This window comes from Argiope bruennichi, chromosome 4, assembly GCF_947563725.1.
Source record: "Argiope bruennichi chromosome 4, qqArgBrue1.1, whole genome shotgun sequence".
Taxonomy (NCBI): Eukaryota; Metazoa; Arthropoda; class Arachnida; order Araneae; family Araneidae; genus Argiope; species Argiope bruennichi.
Window position 1 is genome coordinate 28,456,663 of NC_079154.1, and position 23,371 is coordinate 28,480,033.

The 23,371-nt window shown below is 29.2% G+C and overlaps 1 protein-coding gene across 3 annotated transcripts in view; it reads left to right on the top strand.

Annotated features, from left to right (window-relative positions):
- LOC129965492 (plexin-B-like) overlaps positions 1 to 23,371 on the top strand; it is a 734,796-nt gene that overhangs the window by 240,430 nt on the left and 470,995 nt on the right. For all 3 annotated transcript variants that reach the window (XM_056079424.1, XM_056079430.1, XM_056079429.1), the window contains exon 3: positions 18,912 to 18,978. The gene's annotated coding sequence lies outside the window, so the exon portion shown is untranslated. The remainder of the gene's footprint in view (positions 1 to 18,911; positions 18,979 to 23,371) is intronic.

Consider the following 23,371-nt stretch of genomic DNA (forward strand, 5'->3'; position numbering starts at 1 on the left):
TTACAATATAAAAAAATGAATTAAAAAACCTTCGAATATAAGAATTTCAAATAATACAATTTTTCCTACATCAGTTTCCATTCTCATTATGTGCATTATCTAGGGCCGCAAAATATCTAAATCCGCCACTCTAACTTATGCATTCAAGCAAAGCAATTTTTCCTGTTGGTACTGTGGATTGAAATTTATAAATTTAAATACAAAAGATTTGAAATATATATATAATAGTTCTAAACGATTTCGTACAATTAATTATTATGAATAATTTTTTTTTCAATGATTTGTTTAATAAAATAACAAGTATGAAAATAAACATTAAGTATAGTTTATATCATTTTTGTCCTGAAATTGTTTTAAAAAAATAAATTGATAAATAATATTAAAACAATAGAAATAAATGCAGTTCTTTGATAAATAATATCGACTCAAATTAAGAAAGTTAATTCATATAATAAAGATAGCTGTGCAAACTAGATATCTAACATAACTTTACGTAATCTTATGCTTAATTTTAACATCACAGACTTTTGTATATTCGCTGTGGATTCCAAGTTGTTGCTTTGCGTGTGGCGTATATCACATGACCATGACCTGATATTATGAGATATATTTATTTATAATTTAAAAGCATGACTCATTAATTAACGTTAATAATATGTGAAACCAGCCGGCGTCCTGGCATAGGGGTAGCGCGTCTTCCCCGTGATCTGGGTGACCTGGGTTCGAGTCCCGGTTCGAGCATGGTTGTTCTTCATCTGTTCTATCTGTGAGATGTGTGAATGTGCTCCCCTGTAAAAAGGGGTTGTGCAAGCGAATGTGATGCGTGAGTATCTAAGACGTACTCTTGGCACTAGTTGGCGCTACTAAAACAAGAGACGCTCACTTGGCTTAACCATAGCAAGTGCCATTAGAAACAGCAACAATAGCAACAGCAATATGTGAAACCTACGCTTTTTCACCTTCTGGTATACATATACAGAGAAAATATAGTAATCGCCAAAATATTCGAACTCGAGTGTTAGTTTAAACTCGAACTAATTCCACTAAAATGTGAAAATTAGACTTTCCTGAGTTAGAAAAACAAATTTTTGTGAAATATCCGTCCGTCCGTCTGTCTGTGACAAAGATAACTCAGAAACGATTTGAGCGAGACGGTTGAAATTTGCTGTACCATCTTTACACCAAATTTGTAAATTTTTATCAAATTTTGAATTAAATCCGCTCAAGGGAAGTCTGTCTGTCCGGCTGTTTCAATATGAATTAATAGGATAGCTACAAAACGAAGAGAGCTAGTTAGAATTCAGTTCACGGATGTAAGATGTATATTGTAGTTACCTGTCAAATGGGGAGCCAAATAGAACTACGAATGAACCGTCTATCTGTCTGTACTTTCAGAAACATGTTTAAGCAATAATTCAAAAAAAAAACGTAATGACTTAAATGCAACACATTTGGTATAGGCATTTGTGACTACAAGTGCAGTTTTATGTCAAATTATTATTTTTTTTTATGTCTTGTTTCAGTCGGCAGAGAAAACTGTGTCTAAAACACAAATTCGACTTTTAGTTACTATTAGCCACGTGCCAGGAATTAATCGCCAAATAACTCGCCAAGGATGATATGATGGATTCAGTAAAAATGCTACAATCATGTCAAAAGTTAATATTTCGTAACTATTGTACGCCAGTGCAATATAAGACTTTCTCTGGTATGACAAGTTTATTGTAGAGTATGCGAGAAATTTTTGGAGAAGCCAATCCCGCTGGTTATTTTCATAAATTATTCGCCTTGCTGTGTATCTCTTATTTGTCTTGATGATTCATGGATGTCACTTTCATCTATTCAACATCTTAGAAACAAATTCGGGTTGTACTGACTAGCGCCCACTATGTACAAACTGAAAAAGAAAAAAAGATCAGAACGAGAGAAGCTGTGATGAAGTGACGTGAGGATGAGGGGTGTTATATGGTAAGACGATGTATGTGTGATGTGTTTCGTGGAATATGGCCTCAAAAAACTGTTAACAAACGGCCCATTTAATGCTGAAATAACTTTATATCTTTTATATATGTGTACCTGTGATATGTGCAATTAATTACTTATTAAAACATATTGCACTAAAAGGTTGTTGACTATTATTTGCTCTTAAGAGACGTCGCAGGCTTTTCAATTGATCTTCAAAGAGATATCAAGATGCGATGTTCTTCTTTTGTTTTTTAACAGAATGCAATCATAATAAGATTTTGGTGAAAGGTTGATCATAATACGATGAATAACAGTGATAACCAAATATAGAACATTCATCAAAAGAATTCTTGGAACGTAAAAAAAAAAAAAAAAATGGTATCTTAGATTCATCAAATAAAACAACAAAAAATTCGTCACCATATAAAGGAAGGAAAAAAATATTTATTCCTAACAAATATTCGGATCAGAATTACATCTCTCGTTACTATGGCGTTTCTTTTACGAAGAACCAAATAACCTGAGCAAATACACAAATAGCATTCCTCGCCAAACATTTTCTGATAGAAATCTGGAAGAGATCCATTTGCCTCTACTGAAAAGATTCTACCAGCAATAAAAAAAGAGCGGGAAAAAAAAGCATTTTCTCATTAACGATGTTAAGAAAATTCTAAACGATGCTTAGAGGAAAGGCTTATTCATACAGCCTCGATGCCAATACGAAATTGATGGATGTTCGTGTTGTTCCATGCGATGTTTTCTATCCGAGTTGAGATGAATCTTAAATTGGATGGGCTGAAAGGCAGACGATTCTATTGAAGATTGATCTCCACGCTTTAAGAAAAAAAATAATAATAAGACAAAAATATGCCTGAGAAGAAGAAGGAAAAAATTTCCTTTCAACTGAAGTGAACTGGAGCAGGTTGAGTTTTAGAATATGATGTCTCCCAAAGAAGTTCACTGTGACATGAAACTGAAATTCGATTTTTTTTTTAAAAGAGCAAATAAATTCGGAACTAGTAAATGAGTAAATTAAATGCAGAAATTATTTTTATATTTTACATTCACTGGTAAATATTTTTAATGTTTCAAAATGTGGCGATTAAAAAATGATATTTATTCTTTTATGTGTTTAGATAATAATCAACACATATAAAACATATTTTATTATGAAGCTGGTATATATATAAATATAATATGAAATGATATTTTAATATATAATTTAATCCAAATTTCCTAAATGTTTGCCTAATTCAGCCCATGTCAGAGTCATTCTAAAATATTATCTTCTTTCCTGATCTCATTCCACTTTTAATTCAACTGAAGCTGTGTAAAAATTACTGCGCCGTCAGTTGCCCTTGAAAAGGTCAACACGTGTATTGAATTGACACGTGGCTAGAAATCCCATGTTATATAAGACTAGTGATCATTTGTTTTGTGCCTTTTCTTACTTCTACTTTTGTGTCGCGTTGTAGCGGACGTGCCTTGTCCGCGTCTCTGCTTGTAAATAAACTGCTTTCCTGGAATGGATATTAAAAATAATTTAAAAATGTAAATTGTCTTTTCAGTGTCTTCGAACCTGCATTCTGCTTCAACCAAAATAAGCTCTCTCTCTCTCTCTCTCTCTCTCTCTCTCACACTCACACACACACACACACACACACACACACACACACTTGGTAACAAAATGAAAAACAAAATCATGAAATCGGTTCTCTGTTTTAAGTTTTTTTCTTTCCATCATTCTTCCCATTCTTCTCTTATTACTTTGAAATTCGAATAAGGAAAATTTAGGTTCACCAAAAATCGCGGCAAAAGTGAAGTGATGTACGCCATAAACAGATTTCTATAAAGATCATATGTGTAAATGAATGCATAAGAAAATTGAAAGTGTTTCCCTTCCCAGCTTTTTCGAATACTTTCATATAAGAACCAGGCATGCATTCTGCTTTCCATCGGATTAATTACAAAAGTTGTCGGAATTTTGGTGTCAATATTTATGCCAAAATTTCTTTATTTTCGTTCCTCACGTTTTTGCATTAATTGTGCCCATATACATATGAACATATTTCCCAAAAATATATATAAAAAGATGACTTTTTTTGGATAAGGGGATTTGATTATGCTCATATTTTTATTCTTTTGGATCATGATTAAGGAATGGTTATTAAGATGCGATTGAAAAGCTCTTTGTTACAAGAGACCGCTTGAAAGAAAGTTGAACTTATATAATTTTAGAAAGAAATTTGCTGAAGCAGCGTTTTAAGTTCTGCGGGAGTTAAAGTCGGCGAAGGGAAAATAATTTAAAATCATGGTGAATCATAAAATGAAAATTAGGATGAAGTCTGGGTTTGAAAATGAAAAAATAAAACACAAACCATATATAATATGGATTTATAGAAATCTAAATTGTAGAGATTGATCAAAAATCGCCTTCGTGTTTCTTGAAGATAATAATACTTTTTTTACATTACTTGTGGACCAAGCCCTACATTTATTATAATAAAAGTCAATTCCGATTTCGGACCCGTCACTTATCTCTACATTGTTTATGAACTTTACCACACCGTTTAATAGTATGTTAGAATAGATAATGTCTATGAAGAATGTTACTTCATTATACCTGAAGTGTAATGTCTATGAAGAAAATGCTTCTTCATTATACCTGAAGTGTAATGCCTATGAAGAATATGTCACTTCATTATACCTGAAGTGTAATGTCTATGAAGAAAATGCTTCTTCATTATACCTGAAGTGTAATGTCTATGAAGAATGTTACTTCATTATACCTGAAGTGTAATGTCTATGAAGAATGTTACTTCATTATACCTGAAGTGTAATGTCTATGAAGAAAATGCTTCTTCATTATACCTGAAATGTAATGTCTATGAAGAAAATGTTTCTTCATTATATCTGAAGTGTAATGTCTATGAAGAAAATGTTTCTTCATTATACCTGAAGTGTAATGTCTATGAAGAAAATGTTACTTCATTATACTTGAATTGTAATCTCTATGAAGAATATGTAACTTCATAATACTTGAAGTGTAATGTCTATGAAGAATATGTTTCTTCATTATACCTGAAATGTAATGTCTATGAAGTAACATATTCTTAAAAGGGTTTTTTTGTATAGTCTTATATGAGATATATTTATATCTCTAATTTTTTTTATAAAATGTAGAGTTTTTTTTTTCAATAATGATACAAACTAATGAGCTATGAACTTACAAAAACCACATGATTATTTTTTCAAGCCAATATTACTGAACCATATATGCAATTAATTATTTTATTTATTCATGAATCTTCCTTTTTGTGTAACGCGAAACTCCTATGCGACAGACCTTGTAAAATTGTTAAAATTGCGTGCTAAATTTGATGGATGTATCACGTTAGAGCATTAGCGTGAAAAATTTTTCCGCTTAACCGATTTTTCTCAGTTTATTATTTTTTTTAATTAAAAGTAAAAACGCACGTTTGATGCTTACTTTGAAAATTAAATTAATCATTTTTCTTTGTGAAGCTTTTTTTTTTTTCATTTTCATCTTTTAATCTCTTTTATTTTGTACCAACAAATATGAACATTTATGCTGATTAAAAAAATATCAATGGTTTTTGTATTCTGTTTACAAAAAGCACTCGCATATACTGGTGAAGAATTATACAAGAACTAGAGAAAATTTTGAAAAATATAATATTTTTAGAATTTTTTTTAAGGGGGCAGTGGATTCTATGGGTTAGTTTGCGAATTATTCACTTAGGGTTATAAAATTTTGTAAGCATATGTATTAAAATATAAATACGTCAAATTTCTTAAAAATGATTTTAAAATGAAATATATTATATTTTAATTATTTAAACGATATATATATATATATATATATATATATATATATATATATATATATATTTAATTTCAAAACATTCCTGGCGACTTAATTTTTAATTGTTTCTGTTATGTTTTTCTTATTACCCAATGTAAATTTATTTTGAATAAAACTGTGTATGAATTTGCAAATCGAATTGAAGTTAATTTTTTTATAAATATTGTTATGCGCACTTACTAAATTTTCAATGGAATTTTATGTTTTCCCGAATCAAAATTGACTTTTAACTGTAAAAAAAAACTCGAAATATAAAATGGATACCACAGTTTCTTCTTATGTTTGACCAAAATCCTTATTATCAATTCTATTTAATTTCTTCAAAAATTAAGACACCTGGAACATTTCAAAGATATTTAAACCTAATTACAATAGCATTTTGAAACAAAACATTAAGATGATCTTTTTTCCTTCTAAATCAAATATTTATTTTTTCTGAAAAATGCATTTTATAACGCTATTTTAGTTGAATATAAAATACTTTGGTAATGAAAGGATAAAAATAAATTAAAATTGCACGTTTTCGTCTATTTTTTTCTTATTTCAAAGTCCACTTTCGCATTAATACTGTCCTTAATATTTATTCGATTTTTTTAATTATATTTTCAGTTCATTTTTTCCTTCTATTTATGTTTATTTTTCGTTTCTAATTACCTGATTTTTTAAAATATAATTCCAAAATAGTGAATTCTTATACAAAATCTACTGCTTTTAGATAACAACCAATTACGTATTGCCATGAACTAAGAAATCAAATCTGTTTTATTCGCAATAAAATTTCAAATAAACCGGTATCCAAAGATTTAAAAGAAACTGGAGGTAACCTTCTTTATATCAAATTCGAAGCAAGTTATGCTTTCTGTTTTTCAGTTACATTTAATTCTTAGCATTTAATAGAATGCAGTTAATTAATCTAAGTTTGTTTCATTGCATTTTTGATGAAATTATCTTTCTGCTAATATGCTGTCTTATTAATTATTCTCTAACCCAACCTTTATTTATAAGAATTATTTCAGAAAACCAAACGATTTAGAGAAAAGAGAGAAAATCTTTTTCGTTTGCTTTCATCATCATTTCGTATGCTTTACGATTTCATCAAGTTAAGCTTCTTTTTCTCAGTTATTTCATTATAGCATTTGTTTGAATGTGGATAATTAAATCAATATATCTTTCAATAGATTCTTGATTGTATTATCTTCCTATTCAGGTGCAATTTCATGGTATTTCTTTAAAAACGAACAGCATTATGAGCCATTATGTGACTACGTTCAGAGTGAATTCTTTGAAAAATTCTCGAAAACTGTTATATTTTTAATATTTTATTAAAAATATTAATAAAGCATCTATGAAACCAAAATATACCAGTTAAGTGGCAAAATATTTTTGAAAAATTGGGAAAAAAAGGAAATTTTTTGGCTAAAAAAGAATATAAAATAAAAGTCTTCTAGTTTAAAGTTTTATCAATTGATTTTCTTAAAATTTTGCTGATAGTTTAAGGAATATATTATCTAGTTTCTGAACTAAAAAGTAAACCGTATTTGTATCTATTTTTTAAATATTAGTAACTCGAAATTTTCAATTTATTTAACATTGTGAAGCACTAAAGCAACCATAATGTATTTCTAAACGAATAGATTACTTATTCTGTAGCTCAAGAACTACAGAACATATTAATCAATTATTATACCGCATTTGAAAATATATATATATATACACTAGATTTTAATTAAGGTGTACGTACACACTTGAAGATTTTTTTTTTAAATTTTAACTTTAAAAATCCAGTTTTTTCACAGAAGGTTATTAATATATGTTTAAACTTATTTCAGTGAGAAAAAACCATATTACACTAATTATTAATTAATTAAATAATATTTAATGAGCTAATTAGCATGTTTTTTAAAACATGATATCTTAAATTCTAATTTGTACAGACATACAATTCTAGTTGGAAATGATGCCTAATATTAGTCTTCATGTTGTCTGCCTCAAACAAGTTATAAAAATGTATAGTTTTTTTTTAACAATTTTTTCATCAACGATGAATAGAAAAAGCGAGATTTTTTCTGTCATTCTAACTTTTAAACAGCTATTAAAAATTTATTTCTATAAATATAACTTTGATTGAGGCACAAAACATCCGCTATTTAATACAAATAATTTTGATATATAAATAACAGTATTTGGTTAATTTCTTGTTGAGTTATGATTGTTTGAATGAAGCAACATAGTGGAAAAATAGCATTCTTCATAAAATGAGTTTTAAAAACACCGTAACTAGAGTTTTTAATGAAAGCACCTCAAGAAAAATAATTATAACTTGAGACATATTTCGAATATTGACAACATCTTGGTATCGTTTGAAAGCTAAAGGATCAGAGAACATTATTAAGCAATAAAAAAATATTAAATATTTTGAAAGATTTTCGAAGTTTCAAGTGTGTACATACACCTTAATGAAGTTTTTCGTAAGAAAATTCTGTCATATTCTATATTTGAGAAAATAGCATCTAATAGCGTTAAAGTGTATATAGAGGCAAGTGTCATTGCAACTTCCCAAAAATAGATTTAGGAGAAAAATTCTAATTTCTTATAAAGAAACCTGTTCGTACATTAAGAATATTAAGTTAAAAAGAGTCTTAGCTTCGGAAAGAATTGACTTTTCAACGTAGCTCCAATAACTTCAACTTCAACGTAGCTTCAACTAATGTTTTCAATTCAAACTTAAATTTAAGAAATGCTTATTTTCAGAAAGTTTTCTACTTATTTCGCATTTTATAAAATTCCGATTTATTCTCTGACTTCCAGTCTTATTTCAAAAACTTTTAAATTAAATTCACACTAAAGCAATTAGCAATTAAACTGACTCATCTTTTATTCATAAAATATCGCTTTTCTTCAACCTTTATGTCTGCAAGAAAACATCTTTTGAAAAGAAAGGGGGAAATGATTGGCGCAGACAAAAAAGAAACCTCTTCATTGCTTTAGACAGATAATGCAATGCAATGAAAAAAGGACAAAAAACCTTCCAAAATAAGAGAGAGAGAGAGAAGAAGAAGATAAAAAGAACGAGGCTTTCATAACGTATTAAAAAACAAAGAGGAGTAGAACAGAGGCAGCAGTTCGAAAAAGAACAATCGCCTGATTTAAATCTTCCGTGAAATATCAGAATATTCAGAGGACGCAGCAGCAGCAAGCGGCGAAAAGACACACGCATAATCTGGGTGGCGTTTTAAATTCCTCGCCAATTCCAAATACAAATACGAAAGTTCTGCAAAGATCTCGAAACCGACTCCTCAACGCCGCCCGAGTGTTAAGACAAACATCTTTTATGCATAAGCTTCTTGGACCGATTCCAATGACTCTTGGTGGATCTCCCCCTACCCCCCGGTTACTTGTGTAAATTGGACTTAATAAATATGTGGCTGGAGGAGCCGGGCCGAGTTGTTTCGAGGCCACTCTTCAAATCTCTATCGTTTGAATTTGTTTAACTCTTCTAGAACCAGAGAGAGCGAGAGATGATTCCGAAGGTTTGTTGGTTGTTTATTTGTCGAAGGTAATTGTTTAGAGCTAGCATCCATCCTCTTAGTCTGATTGTTCTGGAGGGGTGATGCCAGGAATTCTGAGTAGGGAGAGGCTAGTATCCGATATCTTAGTCGACTGGTTAGGTGAAATGTTAGGTTGTTGAAATGAAAGCTCATTTTCGGTGTACTGAATTCGCTAAATGAATGTGAAAATAAAAGAAATTAATTTGTTTATGACGCATTATTTGTTTGCAATACGACGCATAATCAACGTCATATTGAAAATATTTATGTGCCGTAAAGATGATCCTGTCTTTTGAAATAATTCTGTTTCAACGAATCGGAAAATAATCTCTCAAAAGTCGAATATCTTCGTAAGAATGCTGTTTTCCTTAAAATTTCTTCGTTTTCAATCTTCTAAATTGTATTCTATTTTTCTTTAAGAAATCAGATTGTATTATTACTAGATACATTGAATTTAGGTATTTGATTAGTATTAGATGCTTGAATGTATTTTAATCAGCGACATCTGTTGGTAAACATTCGAAGTATCTATATAAGCGGCAATGGTTTTGGGTTTTAACAATGTTTTACTATTACAATGGTTTTACTATGACTTTGTTGTTATCATTTTGAAAGTTTTCCATTTAATATTATCTAGTTATTCAGTGTATATAGGGCCCAATCATGGAACACTCCAAATTGCATTTTCGACATTCATTGCTTTTTTTTTTGATTGATTTGAAGAAATCTGCTGCCGAAGCCCATCAGACACTTTTAGAAACTTATGGTATTGCTGTTCCGTCATATCCCAATTGTCGGTTTTGGTTTCAACGATTTAGGAGTGGTTATTTCGATGTCAGTGACAAAGAATGGCATGGTGGAACCAAACCAAAACAATTCGAAGACAATCAGTTGCAGAACTTATTGGATGAAAGTGGGAAAAACTTGCCGAAAATGATGAAAAATATTTTGTTTGATGTATATTGTACGTCTTTTTCCCAACAAAATACATGTAAACATCTAATAATAGACATACTTTCCTATATAAATATTTTTTTGCTTATAACAACTTACAAATCGATTTTAAGATAATATTGCTCATTTTAACCAACACATGGGAATTTAAAACGTGTTATTTGGAGCCAGCATTTGTCTTATTAGTCTCATTGTTTCAGAGGATTTAAGTCAGAAATATTATTGTTTACAATTATTTTTATTTTTATTATTGTTTACAATAATTTTTAGAAAAATGGTTATTTTAAACGAATTGATTCAATATGTATATGGCACATGGGCAAGATGGTTGAGATCTAAAAAAATCGATTTTATATACAATATTTTTTTTAGAAAAATAGATAATTGAATTGCTAAACTTACTGAAAAGAGATCCTTTGTTTCTTAAAAACAGATGAATATTTTTCATAAAATAGTTTGCTTGCAAAAACTTATAAATAAATTTTCAAAATTATATTTAGTGTTCTAATCAATATTTATTATTTCTTTTATTGAAACATGGAGTTTTTCCATCAGTTATAGTTACTTATTTGTTGAATGTAAATCCTTCCTCTTAATCTTATTGTTTTGAAAGAATCACGGCAAGAATATGGAGTAGAGAAAGTGGCTGGTTGGTATTAAATATATTTGTTGAGAGGTTAGATAAAATATCAAGTTGTTGAAATGAAATCTCATTGTCAATGTACTGCATTCACTAAATGAAGGTGAAGAACAAGAGAATTGAAATCTCATTTTCGATGTACTGCATTCACTCAATGAAGGTGAAGAACAAGAGAATTGATATCTCATTTCCGATGTACTGCATTCACTCAATGAAGGTGAAGAACAAAATAATTGAAGTCTCATTTTCGTTGTATTGCATTCACTTAATGAAGGTGAAAAACAAGAGGATTGAAATCTCATTTTCGTTGTACTGTATTCACTCAATGAAGGTGAAGAACAAGAGGATTGAAATCTCATTTTCAATGTATTGCATTCACTCAATGAAGGTGAAGAACAAAATAATTGAAGTCTCATTTTCGTTGTATTGCATTCACTCAATGAAGGTGAAAAACAAGAGGATTGAAATCTCATTTTCGTTGTACTGTATTCACTCAATGAAGGTGAAGAACAAGAGGATTGAAATCTCATTTTCAATGTATTGCATTCACTCAATGAAGGTGAAGAACAAAATAATTGAAATCTCATTTCCGTTGTATTGCATTCACTCAATGAAGGTGAAGAACAAAATAATCGAAGTCTAATTTTCGTTGTATTGCATTCACTAAATGAAGGTGAAGAACAGAATAATTGAAGTCTCATTTTCTGTGTACTGCATTCTCTCAATGAAGATGAAGAACAAAATAATTGAAGTCTCATTTTCGTTGTATTGCATTCTCTCAATGAAGGTGAAGAACAAAATAATCGAAGTCTAATTTTCGTTGTATTGCATTCACTAAATGAAGGTGAAGAACAGAATAATTGAAGTCTCATTTTCGTTGTATTGCATTCTCTCAATGAAGATGAAGAACAAAATAATTGAAGTCTCATTTTCGTTGTATTGCATTCACTCAATGAAGATGAAGAACAAAATAATTGAAGTCTCATTTTCGTTGTATTGCATCCTCTCAATGAAGATGAAGAACAAAATAATTGAAGTCTCATTTTCGTTGTACTGCATCCACTAAATGAAGGTGAAGAACAAGAGGATTGAAGTCTCATTTTCGTTGTACTGCATTCACTAAATGAAGGTGAAGAACAAGAGAATTGAAATCTCATTTTCGATGTACTGCATTCACTCAATGAAGGTGAAGAACAAAATAATTGAAGTCTCATTTCCGTTGTATTGCATTCACTCAATGAAGGTGAAGAACAAGAGGATTGAAGTCTCATTTTCGTTGTATTGCATTCACTCAATGAAGGTGAAGAACAAGAGGATTGAAGTCTCATTTTCGTTGTACTGCATCCACTAAATGAAGGTGAAGAACAAGAGAAATGAAATCTCATTTTCGATGTATTGCATTCTCTCAATGAAGATGAAGAACAAAATAATTGAAGTCTCATTTTCGTTGTATTGCATTCACTCAATGAAGATGAAGAACAAAATAATTGAAGTCTCATTTTCGTTGTATTGCATCCTCTCAATGAAGATGAAGAACAAAATAATTGAAGTCTCATTTTCGTTGTATTGCATTCACTCAATGAAGGTGAAGAACAAAATAATTGAAGTCTCATTTTCGTTGTATTGCATTCACTAAATGAAGGTGAAGAACAGAATAATTGAAGTCTCATTTTCTGTGTACTGCATTCTCTCAATGAAGATGAAGAACAAAATAATTGAAGTCTCATTTTCGTTGTATTGCATTCACTCAATGAAGGTGAAGAACAAAATAATCGAAGTCTAATTTTCGTTGTATTGCATTCACTAAATGAAGGTGAAGAACAGAATAATTGAAGTCTCATTTTCTGTGTACTGCATTCTCTCAATGAAGATGAAGAACAAAATAATTGAAGTCTCATTTTCGTTGTATTGCATTCTCTCAATGAAGGTGAAGAACAAAATAATCGAAGTCTAATTTTCGTTGTATTGCATTCACTAAATGAAGGTGAAGAACAGAATAATTGAAGTCTCATTTTCGTTGTATTGCATTCTCTCAATGAAGATGAAGAACAAAATAATTGAAGTCTCATTTTCGTTGTATTGCATTCACTCAATGAAGATGAAGAACAAAATAATTGAAGTCTCATTTTCGTTGTATTGCATCCTCTCAATGAAGATGAAGAACAAAATAATTGAAGTCTCATTTTCGTTGTACTGCATCCACTAAATGAAGGTGAAGAACAAGAGGATTGAAGTCTCATTTTCGTTGTACTGCATTCACTAAATGAAGGTGAAGAACAAGAGAATTGAAATCTCATTTTCGATGTACTGCATTCACTCAATGAAGGTGAAGAACAAAATAATTGAAGTCTCATTTCCGTTGTATTGCATTCACTCAATGAAGGTGAAGAACAAGAGGATTGAAGTCTCATTTTCGTTGTATTGCATTCACTCAATGAAGGTGAAGAACAAGAGGATTGAAGTCTCATTTTCGTTGTACTGCATCCACTAAATGAAGGTGAAGAACAAGAGAAATGAAATCTCATTTTCGATGTATTGCATTCTCTCAATGAAGATGAAGAACAAAATAATTGAAGTCTCATTTTCGTTGTATTGCATTCACTCAATGAAGATGAAGAACAAAATAATTGAAGTCTCATTTTCGTTGTATTGCATTCTCTCAATGAAGATGAAGAACAAAATAATTGAAGTCTCATTTTCGTTGTATTGCATTCACTCAATGAAGGTGAAGAACAAAATAATTGAAGTCTCATTTTCGTTGTATTGCATTCACTCAATGAAGGTGAAGAACAAGAGGATTGAAGTCTCATTTTCGATGTACTGCAGTCACTAAATGAAGGTGAAGAACAAGAGAATTGAAATCTCATTTTCGATGTACTGCAGTTACTAAATGAAGGTGAAGAAATGAAATCGAAATTAATGGAATTGAAAATATTCATTCATTACGCATGGACAACTGATTTCTGAATAGTTTATCATTGACATGCTTGATTATTGACAATTTTCTATTAATGAAAAGTCCACATGAAATAATACTCTTAACAAAATGGATTATACATTTTAACTACAATATTCTCAACTTAATTATTATTTATTTATTGACAAATTTTTGGCTAAATTATTAGATAGCGTATAATTTTCTGATAGATAGATATAAGAAATTAATTTTTTACTTGTTGATACCACTAAATTTCAAGATATATCTTGTCTTCTAAAAACATCATGTTGCATTTCATTTGAATCGGATTCCCATAAAAATATTTCATTTTTAACACAATCCACATTTCCTTATCCTACTGAAAAATTCTGAGAAATGCCTGAAAAAAAGAAGCAACCATCTATATTGGAAGTTTGCAGAATATTCCTAGACCCTGCACTGACCAAAACCTAAGTTAACGTTGCCTCGAACTCGCTATCTCTTGAAGTATAGCACCGAAGTTTACTCTGCTCTCAACTCAGAACTTTCACGGTAGATTTCGTGCTTTCGGATATTCAAATATGCAGCGCAGTTTTGTTGAGTTTTTGTACCATGCAACGACGAAGTGTGAAATATTTTTTTTTTTTAGTTTGATTTTAGGTTTCTTTTTTTTAAAATTTGTTAAGGAACATACATTTTTGAAAATAAAGATGCTGTCAAAAAATTAGAATAAAATGAAGAAAATACATTTATTATGAATATAAATCTCTAAAACAAATTTCATATTCAGTCTATGGATTTTTTTACTTGTTTTTATGAAGACCAAATTTATATCTTAGTTTCAGAAAATGCGCACATCATCCACTTCTTTGCAAAATTATAGAGAAAAAAAAAGATGTTACAAAAATAACAAAAATTAGTATTGTAAGAATAGGGATATAAATAAAGTAATTTCTTTAAAAAATTTTCTCCTATCGACTTAGGAGAACTAAGCATTATTGGTTCTAAGCATTATTGCATTACCATTAGGAGCATTAGGAGGACTTCTAAGCATTATTGGTTAAAAATAATCTGTGCAATTAGTTTTGTCATGTAATTGTGACGTCATCTGAATTGAAAATTCATGAGTTTTCAAAGATCGTTTGCACAATAAACTTTCATAATGTCACGTCTCTGAATTTCTTTCTAATTTTTTACAAAGAATAATTTATATGTTATTTAAAAGACTTATTAATTATTATTCTAATGTCTCACTGGTTTTTTTAAATTAATTTATTACATTTTATTGTAATATTGATTCTGTTGTAAAGATAATTATGTATTAAAAGAAATGAGAAATAGTATTTTAATTTTTTTAATTATGATAGAAAACCTCATTTTGAAAATTGATTACTATTATTATTTCTTTCTTATTTTCTTTTCAAAGAATAATTTTATATATTATTTTAATATTATTGCAAAGTCGCATTGTGTTTTAATTAATTTATTACATTTTATCGTAATGTTGATTGCGCTTTAAAGGGAATTATGTATAATGAGAAATGAGGACTAATATTTTAAAATTTAAAAAAATTATGATAGACTTTATTTTGAAAATTGAAGAGTATTATTTCTCTCTAATTTTTTACGAAAAATAATTTTATTTGATTATGATTATTTCTTTCTAACTTTTTTACAAAGAATGATTTTAATTGATGATTATTATTTCTTTCTAATTTTTTACAAAGAATAATTTTATTTGATTATGATTATTTCTTTCTAACTTTTTTACAAAGAATGATTTTAATTGATGATTATTATTTCTTTCTAATTTTTTACAAAGAATAATTTTATTTGATTATGATTATTTCTTTCTAACTTTTTTACAAAGAATGATTTTAATTGATGATTATTATTTCTTTCTAATTTTTTACAAAGAATAATTTTAATTGATGATTATAATTTATTTTTAATCTTTGTACAAAGAATAATTTTAATTGATGATTATAATTTATTTCTAATTTTTTTAAAAGAATAATTTGATATAATATTTAAAATATCTATTAAATATTATTGTAATGTTTGAACGATTGTTTTTAAAATTAATTTATTACATTTTATTTCAATTTATATTCCGTTTTAAAGAAAATCATGTATAACAAGAAATCAGGAGTAATAGTTTAATTTTTTTTTTAAATCATGAAGTGGAAAACTCAACAAATTATAATTTGACAGCAGAACGATCATTTATAAATAAAATTAGAGAAAGAAATTGAATGAAAAAGCATGATATATTTGGTAATATTGTTTCTCAAATAGTGTATGCAATTCTTTGAATAACAAAACTATATGCAATTATTCATTAAAATTACTTTAAATACGTAGAAAAATAATAACATACACATAACAGCATGCACCAGAAATAAATTTCGTGTTAACGATGTTTAAAACAAAAACAATAAATACTGAAAACTGACATTCATCTACTGGTCTTGTTTAATTCCTAATTCCGGTTTGTTTGATTATTTCGACGAACACAATCAAATTAATGTTTTCAATACAACTTCTGTCCTTTTCTCATTAACTACTGTCGAAAAAATACGGTAGAAACTCTTTAATTCTTCAAGTAATAATGTCCAAACCTCATAGAAATCCTCCGAAGTCCCACTTCATCAATCAAACTTGTCCTCGGAAAAATTACGAGATTTTTCTTCGTGTTTTATTATTTGCAGTTGTGAGCAGCACAAAGCGACGTAATTTGATTGGATGCTGCCGCTGCCTCCAACGGAAATTAAAAATTATTATTTTTATTTGCCGTTTTTCAAACGCAGGAAATCGTTAATGTGATTTGTTTTGATGATAGTGAGTTTAATTAGAATTTTGCAACATTTGGTAAAAATTTGAAAAAAAAATGGAATGGAAAAAATTAATCCATTTGTGATTATTGATGTTTGGTCATTCTTTGAACTGTTCAATTATCTTTTTTAAGTTTTTAAGCATTACAGGTTGAAATATAAAATATTTCTACAAATAAACTTCATCGGGTTTCTATTTGTTGAAGTGAATTTATAGTATCTGAAATAATATACTGCGCAAGGAATTTGAATAGCATAATTTTATTTTTCTTGCTTTGTAATATTTGACAAAATAGTTTTCAATTATTTTTTCGAAAAGTTTTTCAGGTGGTCTATTCATATTTACGAGATGTCCAGCAAATACGTCGCTCTAATTTATATATAAAATTTACGGTGCATTTTGTGTTTACTACTTTTAAAATAATTTCACAAAATATCAAAAGATAGAATACTACAATGTGTTGCATAACACTCAATACATTTTCTATCATGAGATTGTGACGTCACGTGAATGAATTTCATTGGTTTTTACTTCTTAAGAATCGACTTATTATTATCTTGGACTAACAAAAAAAGAATAATTTTGCACATTATAAAAATATGTATGATATTGTTTTAATATTGCTTTGATTTTTCAGTTAATAAAGTGTGTTATTACCTTTAAACTGTAGTCTCGATACGAAAGAAAATGGCGTCTTAGTGAATTTTTGATCCCAAAATGGTTCCAGAATCCTAATTTTAGTTAGAGAATGTTTGAAAGAAAATTAGATCTTAAAAGTTCTTAAGCTGATCTTAAAATTGCATAAGATCTTAAAGCTGCATATTAAATCTCTGATTGAAGGACAGAAAAATTGATTATAAAATAACGAGATGTAATACATTAATGCAATAAATAAGTTAAAATTTCAATGAAAATTTAAATTTAATCCATTACTTTTCACAAAATTCCTTTAAAAAAATCGTATGTTCATTCCTTTTATCTTAATGTTGATTTTAATTTATTCTGAAGCTTCCAATTTTTTGAGAATGTACAAATTACAATAATTCCAAATTCATTTTTATCGAAGAGGAATTATAAGAATTTTTGGTGTATATTCTAGATCGAAAAGATTCAGATTTTTTTGTTTGTTTAAACTTTATTAATTATATTTTCCACATAATGATGTCTATCACCTAAGCCTTGTTCAAGAAATTGTTAAAATTATTCATATAAGCGAGGAAATGAATTTCAGAAAATGTGATTTATATTGTCCTAAAAATTATTGTTTTTATAAGATGAATTATTATTTCTGTTTTAGCCGATTACATGGCACCGAATGTGTCTTCATTTGCAATATACATATAAAAACAAATACGAATTAAGTTGACGATATGAAAACAAAATTTTATAAAAACAATTTAAGTTTAGCTCTTATGTGCCGAAGTTTCGTTTTTCGTTATGTTTAATTTTTTTTATGCACAAACTTCAAATAAATTAGTGTAACACTCTTGGAGAATTAAAAAACCGTCCCCCAAGGTCATCGTTCTATATGAAAACTACATTGTCAGAAAATCATGTTACATAAGCATTATTACAATTTTTGCTGTAGGAAAACCGTGTTATTTGAAAGCTGATTACGGTTAATTTTGAAGGTTAAAGTATTAAGAACCTTGCTTTCTTTATTGTTTTTATGCTGTCTTGTTATTTATCTCTTTTAATTACAGAATTTAGTATTTATTTAACAAATTATTTCTTTTTAATTATTTACATAAGCAATAATTTGCGTAAGAAATAATTTTTATGAAATCGCAAGTAAATAATGTTCTCTTGTACAAATTTCATTGAAATTTGCATAACATTTTTTGAGCAATCAAAGCACTGTTGTTCAAGTTCATCATTTTATGTGAAAACTACATTGTTAGAAAATTGTATTACAGTAGCACTGTCACAGTTCTTGATGTTAGAAAACCGTGTTATATAAGGACTGATTGTAATTAATTTTGAAATCTAAAATATTGAGAACTTTGCTTATTTTATTGTTTTAATGCTGTCTTGCTATTAATCTCTTTTTGTTACAGAATCTAGTACATATTTAATAAACAGTTTTTTTTTAACTTTTTAAGTATTTACATAAGTAATAATTTTTATGAAATCGCAAGTAAATAATGTTTTTTTTCTTTATTCCAGACATCTCCTGACGTTCAACTTCAATTTGAAGAGAGGATCTGACGAAGCAGTTAACTTTTCATCTTTGGTAAGTAATCAAATCATACAAACTATTTTATTTACCTCAACAATTATAAAATTATGTTATAAGGGGTGTCCCAAAACTAAAGAAAGATTTGCCACCATTCATGCAGTAAAGGTTGGCAACCTTATTGGAAAAAAAAAATTACAGCTGATAGTTTAGGGTTACTAAAAATGAATCATCACACGTTGGAAAACAGCGTGTTTTCATTGTTGAACAATATTTAAAAAATAATGAAAGTCTGGCTGCCATAGTTGGAAAATTTAAGAATTGGCCTCCTAGATCTTGTGATTTAACACTACTAGAGTTTTTTATGGGGTTATTCGAAGTCAAAGGACTATGCCAACAAATCCACAAGCACGTGTGCATTGAAGGAGGAAATTCAGCGCTGCAACAACGAAATTCAGCCACCTTTATACAAAATGGTCAAGAAAAATTTCCGACTAAAGAGTGCGTGTGTGCCAGCCAAGCCGTGAACATTTGCCCTATATGTTATTCCATACATAACTCTATCCACGAATGAATAAAAATAAAACAATTTAAAGAAAAAAAACTGCGTTTATTTATTTAATTCGCATTTTGCGTTAATGCGTTGTTCTATAGTATTTTTACTAATCCTAAACTATCAGCTGTCAAATAGTTTTTTATAGCGCTGCAATCCCTTCATTGCACGAATGGTGGTGGCAAATTCAAATCTTGCGTTAATTTTGGGACACCCTTGATTTCAATATTTTATCAACTAATTTTGTCTATAAACCCTATTTATTCGTTTGATATTTTCGAACATTTCCCTTTTGCTTTTCTTTTCCGGAACATATTTCTATTCTTCCATTTCATGATCATGACATGTGCTCCAACAAATAATCCATTATTTTGAATCCTTGGCAAAGCCACCGTCTATATCAAAGAGACGAGTTCCCGAGTTCTGTGAGGGGAATTTTATGTACTTGTATCTTTATTTTCATTCTTTTGTCGTATATTTTATCCTCCGTTTCGACATTTCCGGATCTTGGATATGCACGGGTTGGTTACATTGACTTAATGTTTCTAAAGGCTTTTTTATATTACGGTTGAATTAAGAGCAGCAAATTGTATCCACAAAATAACATTTTTTATTTTTGGTATTCTCTAAGAAATTTTTTTCCGTACTGAAAATTTTATTGTGTAGATATTTGTTAGTTTAATGTGTGTGTACATTGCATGTAAAGATATTACAATATGATCATAGTATTTATATCCGTGTAATGGTTTTAGGATTGCATGCCATTTCCAAAAAAATTACGTGATGAAATATACTTGGCGAAAAAAACTGTTCAAAATGTTCTCCATGGCTGATTGTTGGACTTAAAGCTATCAAATGGAGTACATAGTTACTACCTGGATTATGAGTGATTATTGAAATAAATTTTTGGGTGAATTGGGCCGCATACAGTTCCGAATCTTTAATAAAATTATTGTACGTGAAATGCTACAGAATAAGTAATAAGAGATTTTTTTTTAATAAAAAACACTCATAGTGAAAATGTAAATAAACAATTAAAAAGAACAAACAATTGGAAAAGCAGAAAAAAACAGTTCGAGAACAGCTTTGAGATGAGAATAATATATAGTAGGTTGTAATATTCTGATTTAAAATTTCGTTCGTTTTGGAACAATTGGAACTGCAACTTATAACTCTGATTCTCTAAGAGAAATTGTGAGAAAGAACTATGAGAAACAGAAACTGGTACTGAAAAAACTTTGGAGATGAGAGAGCTTATATTGTTGAACCAAGTGCGTCACTTCATTTGAGTTCTGATTGAAGAATACGCCCTCTCATGGCCATCACAATATTTTGCAAAATTTTAATTGAAACGTCATGCGCAATAACTTCAAAGAATATAATTTTTTTTACCATACTGAAATTAAAGAGGGATCTCCGCAAAATTTTCAACGTATTCTCTATTAAAATTGTTATCCCATGATTACATGGGATAACAATTTAACATCAGTTACCAAATACAAACCTTTAGACAGGAATTTGGCATTTTTATCTCAATCTATCGTACCATCCTTGGCTAATTTTTTGGCGATGAATCCCTGGCATGCGGTTACTAGTATCCGAAATTCGGATTTGTGTTTTAGAAAAGTTTTCCTCTACCGATTGAAACATAAGTTTGGCACAAATCTTATACTCGAAGTCAAAAAATTGCATACCATATTTTCTTTATTAAAAACATTGCATTTTTGAACTATCGCGTTTACATGTTTCTGTAAGTAAGACCGACAGATGATCAATCCGTTGTTGGATTTTATACATGCCCATCTATATGTATTAAATCTATGCATTGAATTTTATCTCCCTACCTCTGTTTTGTAGTTTTATATTCGAATAACCGGACAGACAAACTGCCTCTAGATGGAATTTGCACAACTTTTGATAGAAATCTACAAATTTGGGGTAAAGACCGTTTACCGAATTTTATCCGTCTAGCTCAGTGCAGTTTTGAAGTATTCTTATCACAGGCAGACAGATAGACAGAAATTTTTCAAAAATGTGTTTTACGAATTCAGAAAATTCTAAAACGTAGAGATTCGTCAAAATCTCTAGCTCAAATTTTTTGACGATTACAATACTTTCTGTATACTTCATATACAATACTTCAATACTTCCTGTATACTTCATATATAACACTTCAATACTTCCTGTATACTTCATATACAATACTTCAATACTTCCTGTATACTTCATATACAATACTTCAATACTTCCTGTATACTTCTTCAAAAATTTTGAGCTAGAGATTTTGACGATTATAATACTTCCTGTATACTTCATATACGAGAAAGTAAAAATTAATTATTTATTAATACCAATTTTATTTCTATACGGGTTTTTTTGTCTAATTTTTAAAAAATGTATAAATATACTTTTAAGTATATTTATGACATAATTTTGGGTTTTTTTATTTGCTATATTCATAACCATGCGCATTACGACGATTTTAAATATATTTTATGTGTGCACGTTGTTACTGCTGTTTAATTAAAAGTAAATTCTAAAAATGAAATAATAATAGACCAATAAAGCCTTGTAGCATTATCATGTTTAAGGCAGCAGGGCTGAATTCCCTTTAAAATTTTTACAATCTATTCTTAATTTATTTATTGCTTCTGATATGAAAAAAAATGTAAACATTTTCCTAGGTGAAGGATAACAATTCTTTTAAACTTCATTCTTAGAATAGATAATGAATGAAAATAGACACAATTTATTATTTCGCCATCCGAGAGAGACTGCCATAAATTATGTCAATCATTTAAAGTTTTTTATCCAATAAAGTAATATATCAGTTTCCAAGAAGATGAAAAGATCTCTTTAATTAAAGAGACAATCGAAGTGTCGATGATAATCATATGCTTCAATAAATAATTGTTTGTTTTTGGTGCTTCATTGGCTGTTTTTCCCCCTGCTTTGGCAAAGCTCGCATTTCTTAATAAGGTGATCAACTATTTCCAACTTCTTTCTATATTGACATCTGTCGTCTTCATCAAATAAATTCGTTTGTTTAGTTCTGAAAATCCCGTGTCCTGTAAGGAATTACAGAATATAATAGCTTAATTCATTGGTATGAAGTATAGTTTCAACTTTTAATTTTCGTAATAATCCTGTAATTAATTTCTAGAGCCACGTTTTTGAAGATGGTGCGTGGATACTTATTAGTAACATTTAGATTAAAATACACTTTTCTGTCGAGAAATCCAATTTTCTGAAGTAGCTCTCAAAAGTTCTCGACTCACCTCTGAAGTTGCCCAGTCGAACTCTCCAAACGAACTTATCGAAACAGAAAACATAATTTGCACTTAGATAATTAGTTCCCCAAAACTTTTCCGAAGCCCATTTGTATATATTTCTAAATAAATTACTTATTCACATTAGTTCCGAAATAATTAGTCCAAATGCCTACGAGCCTCGCCCTTTCAATTTCGATAATTATTTAACCACCCAAGCCTCCTCTTAAAAGTATAGAGCCGTCGCCGAAGAAACAAATATAAAGTCTGAGAAGAATGGTATCTGCGGAGGCCAAAGTTATTCACCAATATTCAAATAACATTTCATCCTTCTTAGTGCTCTTAAATATCTTCCCCTTTTCTTGGAATGTGCTATTCTCTTTCTGGAGCGAAAGACAAAGAAGTATACCAGAGTCACACATAGGTGATGGGTGCGACTTAAAACGATTTAGGGGCATTTAAGATCTTAAGGGCATTAGCATTTAAATTGGGTTTCACGTGGATCCTGTAGAAGCTTGTACTGAGTTAGAGGGGAGTTTTTGTTCGGCCTCTTTTCGCTTTCTCCTTCAAAAATGTTTCGACAGTTCTGTTTCCATAATTTTTCCACATTCATTAATTTAAAAGCTTT